This window comes from Balaenoptera borealis (genome assembly GCF_965194805.1).
Source record: "Balaenoptera borealis genome assembly, chromosome: 3".
NCBI classification, from domain to species: Eukaryota; Metazoa; Chordata; class Mammalia; order Artiodactyla; family Balaenopteridae; genus Balaenoptera; species Balaenoptera borealis.
In genome coordinates, this window is record NC_138866.1 from 66,090,626 (window position 1) to 66,113,124 (window position 22,499).

The window sequence follows — 22,499 nt, forward strand, 5'->3', positions numbered from 1 at the left end:
CTGACTGGTATGAGGTGATACCTCATTGTAGTTTTGATTTGCATTTCTCTAATGATTAGTGGTGTTGAGCATTCTTTCATGTGTTTGTTGGCAATCTGTATATCTTTTTGGAGAAATGCCTATTTAGGTCTTCTGCCCATTTTTGGATTGCTCCTTACAATTTTATTATACTAATAAAATTAAATTTTTTGCCATGTGAGGTACCTTTTATATAAAATATAAATCTAAAATAGAATACAAAATAGGATTAAGTCTGAACCATATTTTTTGCTCTGCCCAGTGACTTATTCATAAAATCATGGAATATTTTATTTTGGTTGCAAGAAGAAAATTGCTATAAAGGTGAAATTATTTAAATATAAATACCACAATAAAAATCTGAATAACAAAAAAATTTCTACTTGAGTTGATGGCCTACTGGCTTGTGGAAATAAATGACACAACAAAATATAATGAACTTATCCTTGAGACTATTTTGATAACAGCTGACCCAGTTATAAGATGAAAACACATTATTTAAGTTACAACAATGATCTAAAAGTTCTTCTCTAATATTTTCATTTTTTTTCGGATGAAAGTTCTCTAATCCATTTTCAACTTTCTTCCTTTCTGGGACTTCTCTGGTGGTGCAGTGGTTAAGAATCCGCCTGCCAATGCAGGGCTCGAGCCCTGTTCTGGGAAGATCCCACGTGCCGTGGAGCAACTAAGCCCGTGTGCCACAACTACTGAGCTTGTGCTCTAGAGCCCGCAAGCCACAAATACTGAAGCCCACGAGCCTAGATCTTGCGCACAGCAACAAAGAGTAGCCCCCGCTCACCGCAACTAGAGAAAGCCCTCGTGCAGTAACGAAGACCAACACAGCCAAAAATAAATAAAAACAAATAAATAGATTTATTAAAAAAAAAAAATTTCTTCCTTTCCATAGGAAAAGGGGGTGGGGGTGGAAAACTTCTTGACTAAATCCCTCCAAAGGCACTACCAACCCATGTGATAGCAGTAATGTTTTGAGAAAGAAAGAAACCGTACTCTTTATCTTTCCCTTTATCATCATCTCACATTTCCTTAATTGTTCTAGCAGAGATACAGAGCAAGACTGACCCTGACAACCTGGAGATAGCATCAATTCACAGAGGACTTCTTATCCAAAAGTTGATATATGGGTCAATCTTTGTTACCTAGTTTCTAAAATAATGTTTAAAAGATTATCCAATTCCCAGGCTAGCCCACAGATGTCCCATGTAAATCCATAGTACAACTGAAACAGTAAAACTTCACAATATAAAAATAATGATGTTATCACAAAAGTAACAATATTTCAGTTAATTATGAGAACATCTCTCTAAACTCTCCAGAGTCTTGCTTTAGGCCACAGATGTTCATCACCCAGGAAGGAGATGTTAGTGAAGGATAGGACTGCTACCAAAAAAGGCCTAAAATATCACAAACTTGCCTGAGAATCATGATATTTTTATTTTTAAAAATTACTAAAAGAAATTAAAAAATAAAAACTCTCCCTATATACCTAAAGGCTGAAGCTTCAGAATTTTTTTTTTTAAGTAGGAGTAACAAATCACTTTATTAACTTAATCTGGGACAGTTTATAAAATATATTTAGATGTGTGGTACTCCCTTTAATTAGGAAAACTATAAAACCATCATATTCTTTTTAAAAAAATTCTTAGAAAAAATATTGTACTTGGGAGGATTCAAGGTCCTGAAGGAGCAGGATGGTAGCTGCCATAGAAGCTGCATGGAGCCCCAGTCATTGTCCAATGGTTTTGATGGTTCTTAAAGATGTTACTGAACTTGAGGGACACTATGTTCCAGGAGAGCAGTCTACCCAATGTAGTACTGCATGCTAGAGATGATCTGTCCCAGTCGAGCTTATTTCTTTAGCTCTAGTTACCTGTGATCTGGAGTCCTACATTTGAGTCTTAGGGGCCATCAGGTCGAACTGGCTAGTGAATAGGGAAGAGGTGAGGAGAAGGGTCTACAGATAACAGGTAAAGGAGTGCAAATGGAAATGAATAGTTAATGAGAGCCTATTATAGGGTAGATACATTTACGTAACATTGTAAAATGGGCATTATAATCTCTTATTTTACAGAGATAAGAATATTCAGGATTAGAGAAGTTAAGAAAATTGCCCAAGGTCAGGCTGATGGTGAGTGATGGAGTTGGGATATAAATCCTGGTCTGTGTGACTCAAGTCATGCTCCCAAGTCTCCCAGAGAATTGGGTGCAGCGTCACTATTCTCCAAGCCCCTGAAGACTTCTGCTACCACAACCCCAAGAACAAATAAGCTTTATGGGACTTCCCTGGTGGTCCAGTGGTTAAGATTCCATGCTCCAAATACAGGGGGCCCAGGTTCGATCCCTGGTCAGGGAACTAGATTCCACATTACACAACTAATAGATCCCACATGCCTCAAAGAAGATCCCACGTGCTGCAACTAAGACCCAGCGCAGCCAAATAAATAAATAAATATTTTTTAAAAAAAGAACAAATGAGCTTTACTACACCACTTTTTCAGAGTATGATAAAATAGATATATAAAGTAGACACTATAGACCCACAGAAAATTATTTACTTAGATAATATAAGTAAGAAATAGAAGAATCATTTGTTTCCTTTCTCCCCCTCCCCCATTTTCCTGGTTAATTATAATGATGTTTCTTCTATTTCTGAGCATTTTTTTATGGTATATCACAGTATTCTTTCCTTACATTATCCTTTAAGAGTCTTTTATATATTAAAGCACGGTCTTGTAACCAGGGGAATGTTGACTTTGTGCTGTTAAAGAATATTTTATCTTTCAATAATCCACCACTAAATTCTAGTTTTAAGTCAATAACCATCATTCTACCCACCGTCTATTTTTATTCTAAAAATTTAAAGATCTAACTCACATCAAATAGAAAACCAACTGTGAGAAACTGTAGCTCCATATTCAGTTACATTTTAAGTATGAGCTATTATAATGCAGCTTTCAGATTTCAAATTCTGATTCAGACATTAATCACTATGATTAAAAAAAAAAACAGCACTGGAAAGGAGGAGTTCGGTAAAAATCAAGACTATGAATCTAGCTGGGTACAGGTAACAGTCCAGATATCTACTCATCAAACAGAAGAATTCTAGTGTGGAAAATTGGCATACCTAAATTCCAATCATTTTTATCACTAATTAGCTAGATTACCATGGGTCAGCCAATTAACCTCTCTGGCCCTCAATTTTCTCATCTGTTAAAGTGTTTTAGATTAGATGATCACTAAGGTTCCTTCCAACTACTTAAAAAAAGAAAATGTGACCATGACCTGTTTATGTAACTTGAAAAACATCTGTGAGAGATTTGCTTACAGAAAAAAGTAAATAGAAAGTATTCTTATCGAAAGCACCAAAATGACAAAACAAGCTATTTTTTTTTAAAGGGAGCACTTTATATAAAAACAAGAAAGCTAAAAGCAAATTGGTATATTTAAAAATTTTATTTCATGGAACAATCATATTTCTTATGGAAAATTAGCTTAAATTCACAAAGAACTCAAATCTAAATTTGTTTTGAACTACAATCTACTCTGACTGCCATCCTAAAATACCTCATTCTGGCTCATCTAGGAATTAATGTGTTATATCTATATAAAATGTCATAATTTACAAAATAGATGCATTCCTGAAAAGTTGTTGAGGGAACCACCACTGAGTTGAGGAGTGGGGAGGGGATTCAATCACAAACCCTTAAAGGTCGAGAGATCTAATCCAATTTTCCAGCTAATACAAAACACTCATGACTGAGATATACTCAACCAACAAAAGGAAGCTCGAATCATTCCAATGCTTATCACACATTCAGATACAAATTGTAGAATAATTTGCACAATAATAATAATAATAATAATAATATAAAATAAAAGGATGGAAGAAAATTGTCACAAGAATCTTTTCTATTTTTTTCTTTTGCTATACGTGAAATTGGTTTACTTTTGACTTACTTCATTACTCATACTTCATAACTTAAGATATGCTTTGTTTTCTGATTTGTCTTTTGTTGCTATGGGAACCGCTATTTGTAAGACCTCCTCCTTTTAAAAATATGAATAAGCACCTACTAAATCACAAGGATTTAACTTGAGACTACAGAAATATATTTGAGCTTTTAGAAAAATAAAAAGGATTATATTTGTAGCATAATTTTTTTTAACTGATATGTTTTCTGTAAGGAAAGAAAGAAATCAGCAGTTTCAGTTTCAGGCATAATGGTTGTGTGTAAGTGTCAATAAATAGGTCAGTCAGAAAGTCATATATCAAGGTTTTATTATTAATTCATTGTTTGAACTTACCCAAGCTGCTTAACTTTTTTATGCTTCTGTTTCCTCATCTTACGATGGTTATAAACAGAGAATTTTAGAGCTAGGAGGAACTCTAGAGATTATCTTGTCCAATGTCCTTATTTTACAGATAAAGGAATGGAAACTCTGAAATCAAATGATTTGCCTAAAACTTACTCTGCAAAATATGGATAATAAAAATAACTTTGTCTGATTTATAGAGGTTTCTTTCTGAAGAGGAAATGAAATCACGGATTTTCTAAAAAGCATTAAATAATTAAATAGTAGTATTGTATTGAAAAAAGTTACTTTAAAGAGAAGCTTGTCATATCATGCAAGTCAAAATTAAAATTTCTCTCAGTAAGCCTATCATGTCTACTCTTCTAACCAGGTGTTAGGAAAATATTTGTCTATTTCTGAGGTCACCACATTCCAAAATGACCTGAACAAGTCATTTAAAAATATATTTTCCATATGTTTAGATGTCATAAACTGAGTTAAGTGGCTTTTTGCAAATTAAAGGGAAATTTCTCTCCAGTAAAATTAAGCATGAAAACACTGGGTCAAAGTACAATTTAAAAGATGTAAATGACTAAAAATAAGGGCTAGGAAGTGAGCAGAAAAGAAGGCACATCTGTTGTTTGAATATATTAATTAAATTTCTACATTTTAGTGACCTGTATCTTGCTCCTGTTAAGTAGACCTGCCACCTACAAAGGTGAAGAAAAAAACAATAAATGTACTGTCACATGTGACTTTTCCTAGCGAAAACTAAAAAATGCAGCAGCTTTTAGCTATAACTACGTTTAACAAAGGATTTTGAGAAGGATTAAGGATGGAGAAAGAATAGAGATGAAGGTGATACAGATATAGATTGGAAGTAGGTTTGAGGACAGAGGGGGAAAAAAAACACACGTAAAACAATCTAATTCCCATCTCATCAACTTCAGCACTTTCCGACTTCCTAAACTACATAATTACTTCAGACGTACCCAAAAGACATCCAAGAAACCTGAAATCACTAAATTGCAAAGAAACAGGAAAACAGACTGAAGTTTATGCATCTCATTAAAAGACCATTAAATGAGCAGCTGTTTCTCCGTTCTCATTTATGCACACTGGTCATTATATGCAGGCTTGTTCACAATAATCTTGTACCCTGATGAGCAAGTGAATGTTGTACTATATCTAGAAGTTGTTCTCTCCTCAACAGGTATCTTCATATTTATCTTAATATTTCAGATCACACATTAATATGCATGCCTAAAACCAGAATATAAATAAGTGGATACACAGAATCATCATTACAGAGTTTAACCCTAACTTAGAAATTAATACCAATATTTACATGTGCCACGCGCTGTTCTAGACACTGGGAATACAGCAATGAACAAGATACCTGAAGCTCCTGTCCCCATGAAACGGGGATAGGAGGACAATAAACAAACCAATTAGTATATCACCTGTAATCTTGATGAAAGTTATCTTTCTAGACCTCAGTTTGTTGTCTATAAAACTGGAAAACTAATATTAATTAAGTATCATCATACCCTTCTCAAACAAAAATTACCCCCAAAACCTGTAAATAAATAGAACTTGTGCCCTAATTCTTCCTAACATATCCCTGCCTCCAGTGGCATGTGCATAATAACAGAATGCAGGCCAGAGTAGGAAGTAAGCAATGCCATGAAGTACAAGAAAACTAACTGTATCATGGTGAGGCTCAATACAAACCTGTGTTCTACACAGAAACTAACTCTCGTTAGCAAGCTATGGTTTCTCAGATAAGATAATAATGATACATATATGTTATTTTGGAACATATTTTCTCTTAGTTTCGTACTGATGCCCAGATAAGTCATTTTTAATTTAAATATCATGGTTGTTCATTTAAAAATCTTTGTTATCAACTAGACTCTTGTTAATCAGATTATAAATTTCAAGTCACATTTAACATGAGAATTCTTTTTTTTTCTCTTCCAGTTGAAGAAATAATTTTATTTAATATGAGTACATACTTTTGCAAAATTGCATCAAAATAGGCATATAGTATGAGGTTTGATTCTTGTATTTAAAACAGCAAACTAGTTATGAATGAACAAATAAAGCTAAAGGTTGAAGTTCTGACCAAACTACTTTGGCATCAGAAAGCAAGACTATCTGGATGTAAGAAATTAACTCCTTGAATCAGGTATAGTCTCAATAATTCTGAAATATTAACATATAGGACAATAAGTCAGAGTAAAGAAATATATGCGGATACCTAACATAAAATGTAAGTTGATTTTATGGCCTGAATCAGTCCGTTGGTCTCTCTCCCCTCTCTCTCAATTCCCCCAATCAATGAAAAAATAAAAATAGGGGGGAAGAAAGACCAACAGTGAGCAAACTAAGACTAAAACTTGAGCACAAACCAAAAAACTGGAAGAAATGTGTACTAACAATACAGCCAAACTGCTGTCCTCCTATTTAAATAGTAGTCTTATTCACTTTTATATCTTCAGGCCAAGTATAGTACCCAGGTACGTATATACCCAATAAATGCCTAATTTTGTTGAAAAACATAGACAATCAAAAGAGACCTTCCACATCCTCCCACCACCAAAGCTACTAACCTTCTGTCACCACAGCCCACATTCTTTCCATATAATGTACCGCCTTTCCATAACAGTTACCCCATCCCCACTGTCCCATTCCTCTTCCAACATCCTCCAAAAGAAGAAGAGACATAGACATTTCTTACATAGACTCTTGATGAAAGCTCAGAACATAACATTTTCATGGTTTTGCAAAGATGACCTACACAAGTGATCTATGAAGAAAACCTGAGAATGACTGGTTAGCATTCCTCAGCTAGGCTCTTTCAATCCACAATCATCTTAGGCTTGTGCTAGATATTTGGCCAAACATTATAACATAAATTCAGCAGCAAATATCTATGAATCAAAAAGTCATGTGCTTTGAAATTTGATGCTCAAATGCAAAAATGTTGTGTTGTAAAAATAAAAGCCTGACTGGTATTCTCACCTTCATGGAGGGCTACTCCTCCCCCATTAGCAGTGTGGGCCAGGGAAGTTCCTATACGCAGGATCAACACATCTCTCAAAAATTGGATCTGGATGCATTTAAACTGCCAAATAATTTTGGCAACAAAGTTCTGCACATGAAATTTTCATCAACACTCCCAATTTTGTTCTCTGCTTTTTATAACAACTGAAATCACTGAAATTTGTCATCTGACGTAGCCATTCACAGAAACATGAAGCACCTAAAATCAATACTGATAGTTACTGGATGTTTGTTGGCCCTGGGTTTCACACTAGGAGGTGCTATAAGCATCGTCACCACAGGAGAAGTAGACTTGCCTAATGATGGCCATCAAACTGAAGGAAAAACCAACCACCCATGAAGCTACAAGTAAGGCGTCTAGCTCTTTCAAGAACTACTTACTCATTCTAAATTTTTTTAAACATATATACTCAATTTCATAGGTCCTGTCACATCTTTAAAAACCATTAAGAGTTTAGTTAAGTAAGAAGCATCCTGAGATACAGATGATTCAGCAGTATTATCTTTACCTAAAGGCCTATGCATAACATGTTATGCTCCGATATAGTTAGAAAAGATTTTTACAAGATACCCTCAACTCTGTATTTTGAAAACATAGGACTTCTGTCCTTTTCCCCAAAAACTAACTGTGGCAACAATTCAATTTCATTTTGGGTAATTATAGCATGACTAAATAAATTTTCTGATATGTTTCTGTTAAAAAAATTTTAAGAAACTATTTCCCCAAGAATATACAACAGGGAAAGGATAGTCTCTTCAATAAAAGGTGTTGAGAAAACTGGACAGCCACATACAAAAGAATGAACCTGGACCCCTATATTAAACCATACACAAAAATCAACTCAAACTGGATTAAAAAATTGAAAGAGACCTGAAAGTAGAACTCTTAGAAGAAAACGGGGGTAAGCTCCTTGACATTGGTCTTGGCAGTGACTTTCTGGATTTAACACCAAAAGCAAAGCAAACAAAAGCAAAAACAAACAAGCGGGACCGCATCAAACTAAAAAGCTACCGCACAGCAAAGGGAGCAATTAACAAAGTGAAAATGCAACCTACTGAATGGGAGAAAATATTTGCTAATCACATATCTGATAAGGGGTTACTATTCAAAATATATAATGAATTCATACAACTCAACAGCAAAAAATCAAACAATCTGATTTTAAAAGGAGCAGAGGAGCCAAAGAGACATTTTTCCAAAGAAGACACATAAATGGCCAACAGGTACATGAAAAGGTGCTCAATATCACTCACTAGTCATCAGAGAAATGCAAATCAAAACCACAATGAGATACCGCCTTCACACCTGTTAGAATGGCTATCATTAAAAATACAATGAGATAACAAGTGTTGGTGAGGGTGTGCAGAAAGAGAACTTTCTGCATTGTTAGTGGGAGTGTAAACTGGTGAGCCCACTATGGAACACAGTATGGATGTTCCTCAAGAAATTAAAAATAGAACTACCATATGATCCAGTAATCCCACTTCTGGGCATATTTCCAAAGAAAATGAAAACAGGATATTCAAGAGAATATCTGCACTCCCATGTTTATTGCAGCATTATTCATAATAGCCAAGATTCTGAAACAACCTAAGTGTCTGTCAATGGAAGAATGGATAAAGAAGATGTGATACACACACACACACACACACACACACACACAGAGCCTGGAATATTATTTGGCCATGAGAAAGAAGAAAATCCTACCATTTATGACAACATGGATGGACCTTAAGGACATTAAGCTAAGTGAAATAAGCTATGTGGAGAAAGACAAATAAATACTGCATGGTATCACTCATATGTGGCTTTTTTTTTTTTAAGTCAGATTCATAGGAACAGAGTAGAAAAGTGGTTGCCAGGGGCTGGGATGTGGGGGAAATAGGAGAGGTTGTTAAATGGGTACAAACTTTTAGCTGTAAGATGAATAAGGTCTGAGGATCTATAGTAAAACATATGATCATAGTTGATAACACTGTATTGCACAGTTGAAATCTGCTAAGAGAGTAGAACTTAAACATTCAAAGAAGAAAGAAAGAGAGAGATAAAAGAAGAGAGAGAAAGAAAGGGGAGAAGAAAAAAGGAAGGAAGAAAGAGGTTCTCAAAAAACTTAGTACAATGTAAAGGCACCTAAGAAAATATCAAATTAATTTGTGAATCTTTGGATTTTTGTGAATCTTAAACAAACACAGAAATTATATATCCAAAAACAGTGTTATCTCATTTGCAAAGAAGCTCAATGCAATAATTTTTTTAAATAAAGAAAAAGTGGCTCAAACTTCAATGTCCTTTAAAGGGAGAAAGGCTAAACAAATTATCATTAGTCAACAAACTGGAGGAGTTGCTGTGCACCCAAAAGTGGAATTGGGGCCCAGCATCTTCCTAGCCTGGGCTGGGCCCTAACCCCCCCTATTCCTTCTAGTTGAGATGGGTTCAGCCAAGAGCATCCCTCTCACTCCACACGGCCTCCACTGCACAGCATGCATTTGGCTCTACAGGCAGATCCCCGTTCACTTAGTGCAGGTATCCTGCGCACTCCTGTTCAAGTGCAGACCCCACACCCCAACTGACCTACAGAGAAGTAGTGGGAGGGTCTTAATCAGTCCCAGGACTCAGATGCCTGCTCTCCTACCCTGGCACTTCATGGATACCTATGAACTCCAGCAGCAGAGACCCCCCCCAAACCCACTGGTAAAACAGCTCAGTGAACTATTTGAGACTGAAACCCCCAAACTGAATCCTCCCCCAGAGCCTGCTCTGCCTCCAGAGGCACCTTCATCTGAATTGGAATTGCCCATGGGCAACAGTAATCCCTTGAGGACCAGGCAACATCTTGGAGCCAGACACCATCTTGAGCTTCCCCTCCAAGCAGGTGTTTTCCAAGGAGGAAACAGGACAGCTCACAGAAACTGTTAGGGCCAGCCGGGGCTCAGGCAAGCCCTTGAGAGACCCCGAGACTCCCTGATCTTCAGGTTCTAAGCACAATAGACAGAAACCAAATGGCAAGGTACTAGGGAGATCTCCGCTCGCCATCCTGCAGGATGACAACTCCCCTGAGACCCTGACACTACAACAGGGTAAGCGGCTTTCTCCCATGAGTGAAAATGTTAGGGATCTAAAGGAAGGGGGCATTCTGGGAACTGAACGACTTCTAAAACTGGAGGACAAGCTTGGGAGCAAGGCCAGGACCATGACAAGGGAAATCAGCACTTTCCTTGGTAGAGAACTAGGCCCTGTGTGGCCCCAGAGCCTAGTGATATTCTGTGTCTTCTCACCCCTTCTTTCCCAGGTAGACTGAGGGAACGCTCGTTTTCTCTGACTCCCCCCAAAACTAAGATAGGACTATAAATGTGTGAGCACATAGTTAACTTAAAAACTCATTCTAAAGACAATTCCAAAAGAGAAACTAGCTAAGGCAACATCCCTGAAATAAGTATATTAAGCTATGTTCATCTCTATCTTATTCCCTACAATCTCAAAGCTAGTGCTTTCCGCATGACAAACCACAATAAACCTGACTGAATAGAGAAATAAATAGAAAAATAAGCAAAAGAACAAACAAACAAACCCACTTAGAATAAAATATGTCTTGGCAGAGTCAAATCTGAAGAAGTTTCCAGATCTGTAGCACTTAATATGAGACAGTGAACAAGAGAAGCGCATAGTGGCAAGTTTCTGGTGGAAAGGCCATGATCTAAGACTCCTATTTGCCATACATGGAGGATGATGAGAGGAGCCACCCTGGCCATGAGCTCAACTCTGGAGGCCAAATTGTGCTGTGGACGGAAAGTATCCCGAGGACACAAGGAGGAAGGAATCCACCAGTCTTTGCATCACATGTGTATCTCTAATAATAAATATTAGGATGAAAATTATTTCACCAGTGAAACATATCATTTTATTCAATAACCATTATGAACAACTTCCCTAAATTATTTTAAATGACACCACTTACATATATATGTACATATATATATGTTTGATTGTTCATAACAAAATATATTATCTTCTTTGTTTTTTTAAAAAGAGTTCTCCTAATTTTACTGTCTCATTTTCTCTATGCATTTACCTATAAAGTATTTCTCAGTTCCTTCTTGATAAAAGATATAATTATGTGTCTCATTATTATTCACATGAGCCAAGAAATGTTTGCCAAATTTTCATATCACACATAAACACATATCACAAAACTTAACCTCTGGGGCTTCCCTGGCGGCACAGTGGTTAAGAATCCGCCAGCCAATGCAGGGAACACGGGTTCGAGCCCTGGGCTGGGAAGATCCCACATGCCGCGGAGCAACTAAGCCCGTGAGCCACAACTACTGAGCCTGTGCTCTAGAGCCCGTGAGCCTCAACTACTGAGCCTGTGCTCTAGAGCCCGTGAGCCACAACTACTGAAGCCCGCACGCTTAGAGCCCATGCTCCACAACGAGAGAAGCCACCACAATGAGAAGCCCGCACACCGGAACAAAGAGTAGCCCCTGCTCGCCACAACTAGAGAAAGCCCATGCACAGCAACGAAGACCCAACGCAGCCAAAGGTAAATAAATAATATAAACAAACTAAAAACAAAAAACTTAACCTCTACTTATCCAGATATGAAAAACAGCTTTTAGACAAGATGTGACATTAATTACACAAAATACAGATATTTTAAAATAAATGCTAAGAGAAAATGTGACATTTTGTAAATTTTTAAAAATCTTTCTGAAGCTTTGCTACTGAGCTAATTCTCCCACACGTGAGCCTTTGAAAACATTAATAATGAAAATGTCAGCTGAATATTAAATACTTTCATTAGGCAACAATAGTATATAATATTGATATTCCAAATGTAAAAGATTAATAATGCTCTTATAATTCAACAGCTTCACAAACATTTAATTGATTCATTCAAAAACATTTATTAAGTACCAGCCATATTTGCTAGGTATTTGTCTGAAGTGCTGGGAATTTAAAAGTGAACAAGAGTCAAGATCTTACCACCACTGTCATGTAGCTTACACTCTAATGGTGGAAACTGTCAATAAATAAATAAATATAAAAGAAAATGTCAAATCATTGTAAGTGTTCTGAGGAAAATGAAACAAGATGAGATGATTGTCACAGCCAGCTCTTCTAGGGTGACATTAAAATGAGACCTGAAAAAAATTAAAATTAAAATTAAATGAGACCTGAATGTCAAGAGGGGTCAGACACTAAAGATCCAGGGAAAGAGGGTTGCAGATAGAGAGAACAGCAATTTCAAGGGCCCTAAAATGGAAATGAACTTGTGGTTTCTGCAGAAAAGGAAGAAATAAGTGTACTCTGAGTAAGGATGAGCATGGTTGAGATGAGGTAAGTAGGGGACAAATTAGGTAGAACCTGCTAAGATAAATAGTTTGGATTACAGTCTAGGCACAATGGCTTTTTGTTTTGTTTTAAATTTAATTATAGGAAGTTAAGACATATGTGAAAAATGCAAAATGGACTCTGATATCTTTATCATCCAGTTTCAATAATTATTAATTCATGGGGAATTCCCTGGCGGTCCAGTGGTTAGGACTCCGTGCTTCCACTGCAGGGGGCGCAGGTTCAATCCCTGATCGGGGCACTAAGATCCTGCAAGCTGCGCAGCGTGGCCATTAAAAAAGAAAAACAATTATTAATTCATCACTGGTCTTAATTAATCTGTACCTTTACTCACTCCCCATCTATCCCTCAGACATCATATCATTTCCTCTATACACAATTTAGTATGTATCTCTAAAAGATAAGGACTCTTGTAAATGTGACCACTATCAATATTACCATCATTACACATTATTTTCAATAATAATTTACTACAATCATCAACTATCTAGCCAGTGTTCAAATTTCCCTGTGTACCATTTTTTTAAAAAGCTTATTGGTTCAAATCAGAATACAAATAAGGTCCAGATATTGCAATTAATCAGTTTCTTGACCTTTTTAATCTATAGATCATTGCTCCTTTACTTTTTTTTTTCTCTTGCAATTTATTTGTTGAAAAAAACTGAGCCCTATAAGATTGTCTACATTCTGGATTTCCTGACTGCACTCCCACAGTGTCACTTAACATGTTTCTCTTACTCATACATTTCTTATAAGCTGGTCGTGAGATCTGGAGGTTTAATTAGATTCAGGTTAGAATTTTGAGCAAGACTACTTAATAGTTTATGTTATATGCTCTAATCAGGAGGGAGATCACATACAGTGTTCACTCTCTCTCTATATATATAGACAGATAGATAGATAGATAAGCAACCAGGATAATTACTGACTTAGATCTATAATACTTCATTAAGAGTTGTAAACTGATGATACTATAATTCTATCATTCCTTCTTTATCAGCTGGAATATTTCTGTAAAAAAAAAATTCCTTCATCAACTATATGGTTAATAGCACAGGAAAAATAAAATAAATACTTGATTATTTTCAAGTTTTCCAAATAATAAGATGGTTGCCTAGCATATGGATGGTTTTAAGCAGGAAAGTTTTTAAAGATCATTCTGAATATCGTTTGAAGAACAGAGTGATATATAAAAAAGAGTTGAAAGCAGAGACACCACCTAGGAGGCTCTTGCACTATTCTAAATAAATGACGATGGATTGTACTAGGTTGGTGGAGAAGATAAGAGAAGTAGACAGATTTAAGATCTATTTGGGATGTAAAATCTAGAGGACTTGCTGATAGGTTGTATATATAGGGTAAGGGAAAGAAAGAAATCAAGAATGAGTCCTAGACTTTTGACCTGAACAACTTCGTTATGGGAAACCCTAAGAGAGGAGCAGATTTAGGAAACAAAATCATCTGGGTAATGATATGGATGAAATTAAATCAATATTTATCCAATCCTTATTACTGTTTTTTTTGTTCTTTGCCCTGACTGAAGATAATTAAAATTTTCAGGAAGTAGAAATAAAATACTGTTATATGATATTTTTCTATAAATAATATTTTTGCTGAAATAAAATTAACACCGGATAAGATAAATTCCTACTTTTTTCTTAGATAATTCACTTTCTCATTATATCTCTCCATATATATTAACAAAGAATAAGCTGGGTTAAAAATTTTTAAGAATAGTATTAAATATTATTTTAACCCAGATTTATTATCAATCTCATATCATTACTGGGTCACCACAAATATAAGGGATATACAAACAGGATACAGAAAAAAGGAGAAACAAAGCTTAAAAACATTAGTCAGTTAACTAGTATTAACAAATTAATCTTGAGGGATGATTTCACTTTTTAAAAGCTAATTTTTCACTCTCCCGTTTCTACATGAGTACTAATAATTCAAATTGTCCTGTTGGTTTCCCTTGCCTCTCTCTACAAAGTAAGGAGATATGGAAGGTTTAAGAGAGAAGGGAAAGAAAAGAGCCTAACCTCAACATATCACCAGTATCAACAAAAATAATTAAAATTACCTCCTAAGTCAGCGGTCCCCAACCTTTCTGGCATTCGGGGCTGGTTTCATGGAAGACAATTTTTCCACGGACCAGCCACAGGGGATAGTTTCGGGATGACTCAAGCGCATTACATTTATTGTGCACTTTATTTCTATTATTATTACACTGTAATATATAATGAAATAATCATACAACTCACCATAATGCAGAATCAGTGGGAGCCCTGAGCTTGTTTTCACTTGCCACTCACTGATGGGGTTTTGATATGAGTCTGCAAGCAACTGATTTATTATGGTCTCTGTGCAGTCAAACCTCTCTGCTAATGATAATCTGTATTTGCAGCCACTCCCCAGCACTAGCATCACCGCCTCAGCTCCAGCTCAGATCAGGCATTAGATTCTCATAAGGAGCGTGCAACCTAGATCCCTCGCATGTGCAGTTCACAGTAGGGTTTGCACTCCTATGAGAATCTAATGCCACTGGTGATCTGACAGGAGGCGGAGCTCAGGCAGTAGTGTGAGTTATGGGGAGCGGCTATAAATACAGATGAAGCTTTGCTCGTTCGCCTGCCACTCACCTCCCGCTGTGCAGCCCGGTTCCTAACAGGCCACAGACTGCTACTGGTCCATTGCCCAGCGGCTGGGGACCCCTGTCTTAAATGACAAGATTTCTAAAAATATATTACCTAAATTTTCATATAGGAAAGGAATATCAGATTTGTCACAAATAATTTCTACACAAAAATTTTAGAATGTTATTCCATTTTGATAATACACATCTACAAAATATCTGATTAACTGGTGAGATAAAAATGACAAATCACTTTTTTTTGTAATGAGTCATTCATATATATATATTATACTTATGGCTAATAGTTTACAAACGCTACTGATTTCCATTAGATCTAATAACTATTTTTATGTGTAAACATAGTTTATTTAATTTAATAGGAACTAGGTTCCAGAATAGAATGTCCTTCTTTTTAATATGCAAATGATAGCTCTGGGTTACATTTCCCAGCCTCAACAATGTCCCTGTTAATTGGACTCTACTGAACTACTCAGAAGAAGTAAAAGAAACAATTCTGCCAGCTAAAAAACAAACTATAAAGTGAGAAAATAGATAAGCACAAATATAATTCCAAAAATTATCAATGCAGATAAAATACCTCATAATTATATCAGAGATAGAGATACCCTGGACCTATAGGGAACTGTTGAAAGAAAGGAGTCTGAGTTCATTTAGAAAAGCTTAAAAGCCATTCATAATAAATAATTTTTTAAAAATCAACATAATATATACATTAAAATATATAAAATAATTCTATTATCCCATGCACAGTTATAAAATATTTTGAATTCTGAGATATAATTGTCCCTTAAGTACTATTACATTTTATCTTACTTTTAAATGTTTTTCTTGACATTTATTTTTAAAGAAACATAATTAAGTGCTTTATGCTTCTGTGTATTTTTCTTACTCAGAATCATCATGAATGTTGTAATGCAAGTCAGTTCCATCAACATCTTTATAGATGACAAATTGTATTCTGAATATCAATTATTCAAAAATGCATAGTCAGAAGATTTCTAAGCTGGTTGTTTAAACACAGAACGTACAAATCTCAGATAATATATCTATTAACATTATCTAATACAAAATAGGTCCTTTATATTTATGTGACATTAGGCTGACTGACTCTCACTTAGCCTTAAATTCCTTTACTAATCTACCTTCTCCATCTAAAAGATCACATTTTTTTCCCCATATCTACTTCATTCCCACTGACTCCCTCTTGATAAAATGTTCCCTATGTAACTTCTTTCTCATTCTCCTTATCTAGTTGCTAAGCCTTCCCCAATGTAAATAACTGACAGTTTGTTTCTTCATCAACCTTCTAATATTATATATTATCCTTACTCTGAGTAAGGTGAGAAACAGAGTTATGGCCTAGCCTGAAAATAAGCAAGGCACATATTTTCATTCCCTTAACCTTTCTGATTGCTATTTCTTTGACTTCTTCTCAAAAACACTCTTCTTAGTCCTACCCTCAATTATAAGAATTAGCGTAACACAGTTTCTAGGAGTTGGTTAGAATGTCACCCTAATTACTTTAAACGAGTAGAGAGATGCAGATCTAGAATTTCAAGGATTATCTGATCTTGGTAAATTTAACCAAGGAGGTGAAAGATCTGTACACTGAAAACTACAGAATTTTGATAAAAGAAATTGAAGGAGACACAAATAAACAGAAAGATATTCTGTGTTTATGAGTTGGAAGAATTAATATTGTTAAAATGTCTATCCTACCAAAAGCAATCTACAGATCAATGTAATCCCTATCAAAATTCCAATGGCATTTTTCACAGAAATAAAACAAATAATCCTAAAGCTCATATGGAACCAGAAAAGACCCCAAATAGACAAAACAATCTTGAGAAAGAACAAAGTAGAGGCATCACTCTTCGTGATTTCAAACTACATTACAAAGCTATAGTAATCAAAAGAGTATGATATCTGCATTAAAACAGATACATAGATCAACAGAACAAAATAGAGAGCTCAGAAATAAACCCAGGTATGTATGTCAATTACTTTTCAACAAAGGAGCCAAGAATGTACAATGGGGAAAGGATAGTCTCTTCAATAAATGGTACTGGGAAAACTGGACAGCCACATGCAAAAGAATGAAACTGGACCTCTATCTTACACCATACACAAAAATCAACTCAAACTGGATTAAAGAATGTAAAGTAGACCCGAAACTGTAAAACTCCTAGAAGAAAACAAGGGGCAAGGTCCTTGACATCAGTCTTAGGAATGATTTTTTGGATTTGACACCAAAAGTGAAGGAAACAAAAGCAAAAATAAACAAGTGGGATTACATCAAACTAAAAAGCTTCTGCTTAGCAAAGGAAGCCATCAACAAAATGAAAAGGCAACCTATGGAATGGGAAAAACTATTTGCAAGCCACATACCCAATAAGAGGTTAATATCCAAAATATGTAAGGAATTCATATAATTCAATAACAAAAAACAATAACCCAATTAAAAAATAGGCAAAGTACTTGAATAGACACTCTTCCAAAGAAGACATACTAAAGGCCAACAGGTATATGAGTAGGTGCTCAACATCACTAATCATCAGGGAAATGCAAATCAAAACTACAATGAGCTATCACCTCACATCTGTTAGAATGGCTATTATCAAAGAGATAAGAGATAAATTGTGGCAAGGATGTGGAGAAAAGGGAAAACTTGCATACTGTTGGTGGGAATATAAATTGGTACAGCCATTATGGAAAACAGTATGGATGTTTCTCAAAAAATTAAAAATAGAACTACCATATGATCCAGAAATCCCACCTCTAGGTATATATCTAAAGGAAACAAAATCACTAGCTCATATACATATATCTGTACTCCCATATTCATTGCAGGACTATTCACAACATCCAAGGTACGAAAACTACCTAAGTGCCTTAGATGGATAAAAATATGGTACATATATACAGTGGAATATCGTTCAGCCTTCAAAGAGAAGGAAACCCTGCCATTTGCAACAACATGCATGAACATGGAGGGCATTATGCTCTAAGTGAAATAAGCCAGACAAAGACAGACAAATACTGCATGGTACCACTTATATGTGGAATCTAAAAAGGGAGCTGAACTCACGAACAGAGTAGAATGGTGGTTGCCAGGGGTTGAGGGGGTAGAAGAAATAGGGAGAGGGTGGTAAAAAGGTACAAATTTTCAGTTATAAGATGAATAAGGTCTGAGTATCTAATGTATAACATGGTGACTAGCATTGGTAATAGAATTTGCTAAGAGAGTAGAACTTAAGTGTTCACACCAACAAATTTTAAAAGTAAAAAAAAAAAAAAAGGAAATATTTGAGGTGGTGAATGTGATAATCAACTCAATGGTGGGAATCCTTTCAAATCATCATGTTATACGGTTGAAATGTATTTTAATATTATTTATCAATATGACTCGATACAGCTGAAAATAAAGAAAGAAATATCCAGGATTCAGTAAAAACATGGAAGGATCTCACAGCATTATGTTGAGAGAAAAACATAAGACATAAAAGATTCTATTACATGAAGTTTAAGGATAAGCAAAACTTATAAATACTTAAAGAAGTCATGTCTAGAGTAGATCTTAAGCATTCTGATCACATACACCAAAAAACTCACGGGTATGTGAGATGATGAATGCGTTAATTAACCTGATTGTGGTAAGCATTTCAAAGCATACATGTCACATCATCACATTGTACACTTTAAATATATATAGTTCTATACGTCAATTATACCTCAAAAAAGCTGAAAAATACACATGTATATATAAATAAATATCAATCAATCAATCAATCATATACTGGTTACCTCGGAGAGTGAGCACTGAGTGGGAAGGAACAAGAGGGAACCTCCTGGATATTAAAAATGTTCTAGATCTTGATCTGGGTAGCAATTATGCAGGCATGTATAATATATTAAGATTAGTGCACCTTACGTACTTTCTTGTGAAGTAAATAGTTTTAAAAATATTTTTAAAGTTACGGTGGTGGAAAAAAGGCAAAAAAAAGTCAAGAAAAATCTGGAGTGAAAAGTAACATCACAAATGGCTGCCCAGACCCTTGGGAAGCAATTTGGCTTTGTAATATAAATTCTGCAATACACAGAAGATATTCTTTCATACAAATATTTATAATCGGGGGGGAAACAAAAACACTGAATTTCTAACAATGGGCAAAAGTTGGGAAGACTGAGTTATATATACTCACTCTGGAGTATATAGCTATTGTAAGGAGTTACTTTTATTGAGCGTATGTTTTATGTGTCACTGTAGCAGTTTGTGAAGCATGCTTCAGATATTTATCATACAAGTGAAATATAAACAAACACTGTGCCTTTCTGACTGTCCAAGATTATGAATGTATATCTACCTTGATTTTTAAAACCAGGGAAGCAGTTCTGCTTCTCAGTTATAAGATCAGTGGGAGACATCTAAGCAACAGACACAGAAGAGAGAGATACTGTTCCCCTGGACTCTTCTGCTATTTGAACCATACATTCAAATGTCTTTAGTCCCTGGTCCAGATATCACTTGTGAAACCAAACAAGGTAGGAATGATAGCATCTAATACATAATTTTCCTATTGCTTGAAGCAGCTAATAGCTGCCTTTGCCACATTCTTCCTGGTTTGCTATCAGTTGTAAAAAACAACTTAATATATATCCATTTTGCATGGAAACTCACTAGATCTACAGAAATAACAAAAATGACATAAAGATATTGGCCTAGAGCGGTGTTTCTCAACCAGGTACAATTTTGACATCATCCTCAACCCAGGACATTGGCAATGTCTAGAGAAATTTAAATTGTCACAAGTGGGGCTGCTATGGGCACCTAGTGGATAAAAGCCAGATATGCTCCTAAACATCTTCCAGTGCACAGGACAGCCCCTTTCCCCCTCCCAACAAAGGATTATCCAGTCTAAAAATGTCAAAAGTTAAGTTGAAAAACTTTGACCTAGAGCTGCTATGACAGGAACTATAAAATTTTATGTCATCAGAACATCCCTGATTTATCTTTTTAGCTATAATCTGGAGGTCAAAGGCCAGATCCACAGAGACTATATAGCATTCATAGAAGAGGGGTAGTTAGCAGAAGCCTGAGTGTGTACAGAACCACTTACTGGAATCTTATCTGTGACTGAGGTATATAGTATTCCTGCTGCAACATTTCATATCTTTGATTATAAATAATACAGAACATCTATTTAAAATGAGGTAGCCAAAGCAATACTCAGAGGAACATTTATAGACAAGTATATTTATGATTCAAAAGAAGATTCAACTAAAAAATTAGAAAATAATAATAAACCTTGAGAAACTAGAAGAGGAAAGTAATTTTAAAATGAAGACATTTATGCTATACAAAATCAAAACGCTGAAGACAACTTTGACAATAAATCACTACAGAGATATTATAAGGGAAGAAAATTACAGACCAACATCCCTTGTGAACACAGATTAAAAAAACACTCTTAAACTATTAGAAAAACAAATCCATCAAAATATAAAAATAATAAAACATCATGACAGAGGGATTTAATCTCATGAACACATGATAGATCTAATTTATAAAAACTAATGTAATTTATCACATTAGCAGAATAAAAGAGAAGAACTGTATGATCATCTCAACATATACAGAAAAAGCATTAGACAAAATTCAATACCCATTCATAGTAACAATTCTCAGCAAAGTAGAAACAGAACGATCTGAAGCTAAGAGATGTTATCCATAAAAAAACTACGGCTTACTTACTTAATGATGAAATTTTAAATGCTTTTCCAAAAAAGTCAGGAACAAGATGAAGAAATCCATTCTCTCCACTTCTACACTGTACTACTGAAAAAGCTAGTTAGTGTAGTAAGGCAAGAAATAAAAGGCACAAATATTAAAACTGAAAGCTTCTTTATTCCTAGACAACATGATTACATATGCAGAAAACCCAATGGAATCTACAAAAATTGCTATAATAAATGATCTTAGGAAGAGAGCAAGAGACAAGGTCAATATACAAAACTCAATTGGGACTTCCCTGGCGGTCCAGTGGTTAAGACTTCACCTTCCAATGCAGAGGGTGCAGGTTCGATCCCTGGTCAGGGAGCAGATCCCACGTGCCTCATGGCCAAAAAACCAAAACATAAAGCGGAAGCAACATTGTAACAAATTTAATAAAGACTTTAAAAGTGGTCCACATCAAAAAAATCTTTAAAAAAAGCCTCAATTATATTTCCATATACTAGCAATACACAATTCAAAATGAAATTAAAAACAAAACAAAAAGATATCTAGAAATAAGCCTAACAAAGATGTGCAAGTTTATTACACTACAAAATACTATTGCAAGAAATTTCAAAAGACCTAAATAAATGGGAAGAAATATAATGTTCATGGATCAGAAGACTCAATACTGCTAAGATGGCAATTCTCTCCAAATTGAGCTATCAATTCCACATAATCCCTAGCAAAATTCCAGCAAACATTTTGAAGAAATTGACAGGCTGATTCTAAAATTTCTATGGAAATGCACACAATCTAAAATTCCCAAAACAATCCTTTAAAAAGAAAACAAATCCAGAAGCCTTACCCCACAGCTATCAAGACTATGTAGTATTGGCGTGAGGCAGATAACAGAATACAGAATCCAAAAACAGACACCCCTACACTCACACACACAAATATCTATCTACCTATCTATCTATATATACATACATACCTACATATACATATACATGTATTTTTCTTTCAACCAAGGCTTCAAGTCAATTAAATGAAGCAAAGTGTCTTCTTATATTTAGTGCTAGAAAACTGGACAAATGTACACACACACACACCAAAAAAAGCTGAACTTCTTTCTCACACCATACACAAAAATTAATTTGAGATGAAGCACAGGCCTAAACATAAAAGCCAGAACCAAAATTTAAAAAACAATCTGTCAAAAGGCACCATTTAGAAATGACTGGCAAGCCTGAGAAAATATTTTTCTCTCTTTCTCTTTACCTCTCCCCTCTCGCATTCTTGCATACACACATACACTCTCTATCTTGCTAGCTCTCAATAGGTAGGTAAGTAGGCAGATAGATGAAATTACA

The 22,499-nt window shown here is 35.3% G+C and overlaps 1 protein-coding gene and 1 pseudogene across 5 annotated transcripts in view; one reads left to right on the forward strand and one right to left on the reverse strand.

Annotated features, from left to right (window-relative positions):
- Positions 1-22,499, reverse strand: part of NUBPL (NUBP iron-sulfur cluster assembly factor, mitochondrial) — a 438,815-nt gene that overhangs the window by 173,202 nt on the left and 243,114 nt on the right. The window lies entirely within an intron of this gene.
- LOC309625083 (cell division cycle-associated protein 3 pseudogene) lies at positions 1,503-10,798 on the forward strand (annotated as a pseudogene). The gene has a single exon. The product of its transcript is annotated as a cell division cycle-associated protein 3 pseudogene (transcript).